The following is a 6,582-nucleotide window of genomic DNA, read 5'->3' as shown; positions in this document are numbered from 1 at the left end:
GAATATCTCGAAGCTTTTGGAGATTCGCAATTGATAGTCAACCAAGTTCGCGGTGAGTATGAAGTCAGGAATCAAGACCTGATCCCGTACCACCAGGAAGCCATCAAAATGGCAGAATCTTTCGAAGAATTCTTTATTGAATACATCCCTCGTCTCCAGAACGCTTATGCAGACGCACTGGCGGCACTAGCAGTATCACTGGCACAGCCTCCCGAAGCTGAGCTGTTAGTCACAGTACGGACGCATCAACTCTGCGTACCCATATACAGTACGGAGATTGAAGAAGAAGAGGATAGAAACGTGAACGCCAAAGAGGTGAATTCAACTCAAATTGGGTCTGAGTCCCGAGATTGGCGTTTTCCTATCATCGACTACGTCCAATATGGTATCTTGCCAGAGGATGTAAAAGAAAAGGAATCAATCCGCCGAAGAGCTCCAAGATTCTTCTATAATACCGAGACCCATACATTATACCGTAGAGGGTACGATGGTCTTTTACTCCGATGTCTTTCGAACAGAGAAGCAAATGAAGTTCTTAAGGAAGCACACGAAGGAGAATGTGGTGCGCATCAGCCCGGTCCTAAACTGTATGATCGCATCAGGAGGATGGGATATTTCTGGCCAACGATGGTTCGTGACGCAATCGAATACGCACGAGAATGCCACGCTTGCCAGATACATGCGAATTATATGCATCAACCGCCAGAGCAGTTGCACACGTCAACCACGTCTTGGCCGTTCGAGACTTGGGGCATGGACATAGTCGGTCCTATTTTTCCCCCTTCAGTCAAAGGTGATCGGTTCATCCTCGCGATCACAGATTATTTCTCAAAGTGGGCTGAAGCGATTCCGCTTAGAGAAGTGAAGACGAACAACGTCATTAATTTCATCAAGCATCATGTCATCTACCGACACGGCGTGCCAAGACGGATCATTCATGACAACGGTCCGCAATTTATAAGCAACGCCTTCATCAGATTTTGTGACAAGTTCAAAATTGAAGATGTTTCGTCGACAGCTTATTATCCCGCTGCGAATGGATTAGCTGAAGCGTTTAACAAAACGATCATTAAGATCCTGTCAAAGCTCGTGAAGACCAATAAACGAGACTGGGACGATAAACTCGGTAAAACACTCTGCACGCCTACGGGAGCTACCCCGTATTCGCTGGTATACGGATGTGAAGCTGTGCTACCGCTGGAAATTCAGATTCCGTCCCTTCGGATCGCCCTCGCAACGGAGATGACGACGGAGGAACAACATCAGAAGCGTCTTGAAGAGCTCGAGAGGCTGGATGAAAAGCGTTTGGAGGCTCAACAACACATCGAGTTTTACCAAGCCAGGATGTCAAGGGCTTTTAACAAAAGAGTCCGACAGAGAAGCTTCAAGGAAGGAGATCTGGTCCTCGCTGCTCGCCGACCAATAATCCTCACTTCCAAGAAGAAAGGTAAATTCGAACCCAAATGGGAAGGACCGTTTGTAATAGACACAGTCTATTCAAACGGCGCATATCGCCTGATTACTCAAGAGGGCGCCAGGCAATTAATGCCAATAAATGGGAAGTTCCTGAAAAAATACTATCCCTAGTATGTTCAGGATAACCCATTTACCGGGAAGTTCCTTGAAGAATATTACACTTAATATTCTAAAGGATAACCCAAAATTATTTTCTCCACCAAAATCCCTCACTGATCAGTTTCAATTGACAGTGGGTCCACCAAAAATGTCCATCTGGCCCTTTTGACTCTTTCCATAGACAAGAAGGTCCCCTTTCAGATCAGAGTCTCCTTTCGATAAACGAAAAAACTCCTTGTCCCCTTTCAGATCAGAGTCTCCTTTCGATAAACGAAAAAACTCCTTTCTCTTCTCTTTGGTTAAATCTTCTCACGGTTATAACCAAAGTTGAAACTTCACTTCGATAAACGAAGAACTCTTTTTTCCAGTTTAGGTAACCAATCCTATAAAAGGCAAGTTTATCTAAATTTTCCAGATTCTCGGAGTGGAGATCCCACTTCTAGTTTCTTTTTCCCTGGAAATAGAATATAAAATTCTTCCTTTCCAGAATCAGGGAATAGAATATAAAATTCTTCCTTCCTTGTTTTCCGGGTTCGCCTTCACCCTAAAAGAAGACCGGGAAATAGAATATAAAATTCTTCCTTTCCCGCACCGATCTTTTCTAAAGTTCTGCCGGTTTAGTCTTTTTCCGTACAAAAAGACACCAGAGTTCGATTCTGGGGTATTCTATCCTGAAACCTAAGTAAGGATAAGTCTACGCATAACCTGCGCTGCCGGTTAGTTCTTAACCGCTAAAAAGAACACCCGTCCACATATTCAACATTGTGGCAGGTTGTTATTAATAACACCAAAATCCATGCCTTACACGCATGGGGAATTTCATCCTGAATCCTAAGAAAGGATATGCCGACGCCTAACACGCGTCGCCGGTTTAGTCTTTCGCCGTAGAAAAAGACACCAGAATACCAGTCTGGGGTATATGCCGCCGCCTAACACGCGTCGCTGGTTTAGTCTTTCGCCATAGAAAAAGACACCAGAATACCAGTCTGGGGTATTTTATCCCGAAGCCTAAGTAGGGATAAAGTCAACACCTAACACGTGTTGCCGGGTAGCCTATTCCCGTAACAATAAAGGAGAAGAAAGAGCGGACTTCTACACAAATGACGATCTTCTCAGGGTCATTGTCCGATAACAACTCCTTCACGAGGACATGAAGCCGAGAGGAAAGCCCTACACAAAAAGGAGAAATCCTTCAAAAAGCCTTAATAAGGAAATAAATGACATTTTCAGCGGCTTAATTTATACCTCCTTCCCCTTGAGTCGCTGGGGGTAGCGGAGACGTAACGGCTGTGGGGGTGTCAACTGGTGGAGTTGGTCTCACAGCCGGCTCAGCAGGATCAGCCTCGGCAAAAGCTCCTGTTAAACACAGAACAGAATGTTCAGATGCATTACATTATAGCTGCATTAGTCAAAAAATTGGCTAGTCCTATAATTAACTCGAGAAGAGGCACGTACTTTCAAAAGAACCATTCTCGTGATCCTGAGGGAGTACGGGCTCAGGAAACATATCCTCGGGCAGCGGGCCATCGATCTGAGGAGAGTCATACATGAAGTGGAACATAGAAGTGTCTGCAGGCAAACCTGCCTCGTCGAAATCATCAATCGAAAAATCTGACACAAAGAAATGTAAGTACGAAAGAAGAATGAAGAGAATATGACCAATGGAAATAAGTTACAAATGTAAGTACGAAAGAAGAATGAAGAGAATATGACCAATGGAAATAAGTTACCTCTCGTAGATGTATCTGGATTCACTGAATCAGGTCCTACATTGGTAGCCTCCCTAAAGTCGGCGGCTTCTGCAGGGTTTTCTACCTGGTAAGGTGAGTCAGGCTCACCAGAAGATACAAACTCATGAGGAGCAGGATCGAAACTCATCTCCCCTTCCTCACGCTCTCCTGCATAGAATGGGAAAGCATGAGCCTAAAAATCTAAACGATCAAGAGAATGATCTATAGAGTAGATGTTACCTCTGTCGCTAGCAGGATCATCACCAGCCAAGTCCATCTCAGATGCCCGCGAATCTGCAGGCGGCTTATGGGCTAGTCTCTTCCGCCTATCAGCACGGACAGTAGTCGAAGGTCTTGCCCGGGCAAAAGGACGACTTGTCATAAATTATTTGCATAGTATATTTGTGATGTATTTATCTGCGTGGGTTGTTTGCTGAAGAATATTGATCTGAATAATTGATATATGATAAATAGTGTTTTTGGAATAATTATAACAAGTTTAAAGAATTTAATTTGATAATGGATCATGACTTAGTGGCATTGTGCGTCATGAACAAACCTAGTGACATGTGTGGGTGTGTTGACTGAGTTTAGGTGGTGAACCCGAGTCATAGTGTGGATTATGATTGTCGACTTAGAAAAGCGAGAAGAGTTAAGATAGAGAATCCTTAGTTCAGGTGATCGGATGAGATTGTTGATGTATTTTCCAGGCTCGCGCCAGCGCCTTGTGTCGGCCTAGGGTGGGTCTGTGGTATCGTGATATTTGATTGTTAATTATTTTCCAGGCTAGCGCCAACGCCTTGTGTCGGCCTGGGGTGGGTCTGAGGTGCAGTGATATCGAGATTATTGATTATTTTCCAGGCTCGCGCCAGCGCCTTGTGTCGGCCTGGGGTGGGGCTGAGGAGCAGTGATATTGCGATTGTTGATTATTTGAGATGAGTGATGGGATGGTTAGTTACATGACCTCGATTCTTGGCTAAGTATGATTCTTGTGAGATGTAGGCCGGTTGTACTTCTTTTCATACATAGATCGGAATTAATATTTAATTATCTATAATTTGAGACATATGGTATATACATGAGGGTTTCCTTGTTTAGATTATTTCGCTCGACGTACTACGTCTCTTATTGTAGATTTTTAAGTATTAATTCCATCTATTGTATGACCTTGTTGCTTGGACAATTTCTGATCGCTACCTGCATGATCTTGTTACTTGGTTGATTTTTGGATTCATCTGATTATTAGTATTCTAGTGGCACGCCTCTATCGTTATTACTATCATCACATGTTCTATTTTTTTCTGTTATCGCATTGACCACGCATATATTATCATTATCATTATTGTATTTGTTCCTGCCTTAGGGGATCTTGTCGTCTGTATACACGCTGACATACTCCTATTTTCTGGGTGTACGTCAGATTTAGGAGACGGACGGCCTCAGCTCGGAATCGTACAGGAACCAGAGGATTCGCAGTAGGAGTGCCTTGCAGACGGAGTAGAAGACAAGCTGAAGCGTAGTAGTTTTCTTCTGTAGTAGCTGATGAACACTAGAACTCTTTTACAATATTTCTTTAGTTGATGATAGATTTAGTTATTTTATTCCCTTTTATTATGGACTATGTATTTCCTATTTCCTAGTTGGACTACTTTGTAATAAGGGTATGTTGGATCCATATTTTATGTCTGGAATGATTATTATGGATGATATGTTATTTTTTATTCTGGATTGTCTTTATATTCTTGCTATTGAGATCGGGGACCTATGATTGAGATTTATGTATTTGACGTTTAGCGTATTAGATTGAGAAGAAAAGGGAAAGAAAAAATGATAGTGTATATTTCTTCTCAATCTAATACGTCGCGGGCTTGTTCACGTTCCGATTCCCGGGTATTTTTGGAAGCGGGGCGTGACAGGTTTTTTTGGTGGCCCATGCAGGTCACGGTCCCGAGTCCTCACTAGTAAGAATATATTAGACAATTTAGATACATATCATATTTCATCCGTATGACTACAATTAAGTTCTTATACTATTATCTTAATAACTATGTTTTATTTCCTATTTTCCCAATATATTGTTTTGATTTTAACCTTAGTTATCCTGTTGATCCTCGTTTTCCCTTAGAACCATGGTGGGTACTCGTCGTAATGGTAACCCATCTAGTAGCAGTAGTCAGATGCCTGAAGTGGAACCGCACCATCTTTTGGAGATGATTCATGGATTAGTGGTGAATCAGCAATTCTTGGCCGGACACTTGCAGCGGGAGCCTCAGCACCAGCCTCCCCCTCGTCCAGAGTCTAGTGTTAGGGAGTTCCGGTATATGCGGCCTCCTTCTTTCTCTGGTGCCGAAGGACCTTTAGCAGCAGAGGAGTTTCTCAAGGTCACAGAGACTATCCTTACGGTGACTCGTATTCCCCATGCAGAGTGGGTAGATCTCATGGATATTCAGCTCACCGACACTGCTCGGATTTGGTGGACTGCAGAGAAGGCTCATTTGGAGAGACCGATTTCGTGGGATACCTTCACAGACCGTTTCAACAGGAAGTACTTTCCTCAGTCGGCTCAGGACGAGCTTTTGGAAGATTTGTTGAGCTCAAGCAAGGACGTCGATCGGTTGATGAGTACGAGGCCGAGTTTTCTTCTTTGAGCCGATATGCTCCCCACTTGGTGACAGACCCGACGAAAAGGGCCTGGATAAGTATATCAGGTTTGCTTTGGCTGGTAGAGCACTTGCGACTCACGATGCCGTGTTGGATGCAGCATGCGAGATCAAGAGCATTCAGAAGGAACCTGAAGACCCACATGTGATCCAGAGCAGGACACCAGCAGCTCCAGCCCGAGATGACGAGCGTCCACCTTCTAGGCAGCAGCAAAATCCGCAGCGACAGTATTTTTCTCAGCGCCAGCCACTTCCTCCTGTGCATCCCTATCAGTACCCTGGAGTGCAGACTCTCGGCCAGCCTTCGGAGAAGTGTTCCTATTGTAGTTTCCGTGGGCATACCCATCAGAAGTGCCCCAAACGTCCTCGTTTGTGCTTCAACTGTAGATCCCCTGACCATGTCAACCGGGAATGTCTGCAGCGACAGTAAGCCAGCTTGCCTCCACCTCTAGTTCGAGCAGCTCTTCTAGCTCCACCTCGATCAGACTCAGCAGCCCCAGCTCAGCACGGACCCTACCCTCGAGCAGGCCCTCTTCCTCCACAGCAACAGATTTATCAGGAAGCACGAAGGCAGCAACCACCGCGTCAGACATTCATGATGACGGCCGTAGAAGCTA

The sequence above is a fragment of the Asparagus officinalis genome, chromosome 7 (genome assembly GCF_001876935.1).
Source record: "Asparagus officinalis chromosome 7, Aspof.V1, whole genome shotgun sequence".
NCBI classification, from domain to species: Eukaryota; Viridiplantae; Streptophyta; class Magnoliopsida; order Asparagales; family Asparagaceae; genus Asparagus; species Asparagus officinalis.
Note: the sequence above shows the minus strand (reverse complement) of the source record.